Source organism: Monopterus albus, unplaced genomic scaffold (assembly GCF_001952655.1).
Source record: "Monopterus albus unplaced genomic scaffold, M_albus_1.0 scaffold5113.1, whole genome shotgun sequence".
NCBI classification, from domain to species: Eukaryota; Metazoa; Chordata; class Actinopteri; order Synbranchiformes; family Synbranchidae; genus Monopterus; species Monopterus albus.
In genome coordinates this window covers 1-803 of record NW_018132977.1, presented here as the reverse complement: position 1 = coordinate 803, position 803 = coordinate 1, and the positions used below count along the sequence as shown (strand labels likewise).

Sequence of the window (803 nt, the reverse complement as noted above, 5' to 3'; positions counted from 1 at the left end):
CCTCGTGCTGGTGCTGCTCGCCTCTGCAAACTCTTTTGCTGTCCTGAAAAAACACAGAAAGAAAAAGCTTAATCATGTAACTTTGTCACTAGTGTCAGCCAATTTAATTCACTCACTCACTCACTCACTAACCTTGGAGACCCTCTGGCATGGCTCTGCCACTGGTGCAGGCACATCTGATGGGCATAGCTGCTCATCATCATCATCATCCAGAACCTGCTCCTCATTCTTCACCTGTTGCTGTTGCTGCTGCTCTCCTCTGACAACTGTTTTTGCCTCCGACTCCTGCTACGGGACCGCATCATCACTCAGTGAGGTGCTGTCCCTCTCCTCCTGAGCTGCTCTAAAGAATATCACAATAAACAATTTAATTCCAATTAAAAAAATAAGTGCAAATATGATGAAAATGACATTGATCAAAAACACCACCTGCTTGCTCCTTTTGATCTTCTTGCTGGTGCGGCTGCTGTTCCCAAATGGGGCGGGGATGAAGGGGGGGGCCAAGGTGGAGGAGACTGGAGGCCTCCTCAAAGTAGCAGGAGTCGGGAGACTCCTGCTACGGGACCGCATCATCACTCAGTGAGGTGCTGTCCCTCTCCTCCTGAGCTGCTCTAAAGAATATCACAATAAACAATTTAATTCCAATTAAAAAAATAAGTGCAAATATGATGAAAATGACATTGATCAAAAACACCACCTCATTGGGCCTGGGTGCTCATAATCATTGTGAGAGGAGGATTATGCCACAAGTCGATAGCTTTAGTGACGATGGTGGCGGCGGCGTAGAACCTCAGCCAAATGGG

At 47.2% G+C, this 803-nt stretch overlaps 1 long non-coding RNA gene across 3 annotated transcripts; it reads right to left on the bottom strand.

Moving 5' to 3' along the window:
* LOC109954250 (uncharacterized) lies at positions 1-797 on the bottom strand. Of its 3 annotated transcripts, none has more exons than XR_002274059.1 (4): positions 698-797; positions 430-611; positions 133-343; positions 1-43 (listed from the first exon to the last, which is right to left on the bottom strand). It is a non-coding gene; the product is annotated as an uncharacterized LOC109954250 (long non-coding RNA). The 3 variants fall into 3 exon arrangements; XR_002274060.1 differs by having other exon boundaries at positions 430-606; XR_002274058.1 differs by having other exon boundaries at positions 430-797.
* Positions 798-803: the final 6 nt, after the last annotated feature.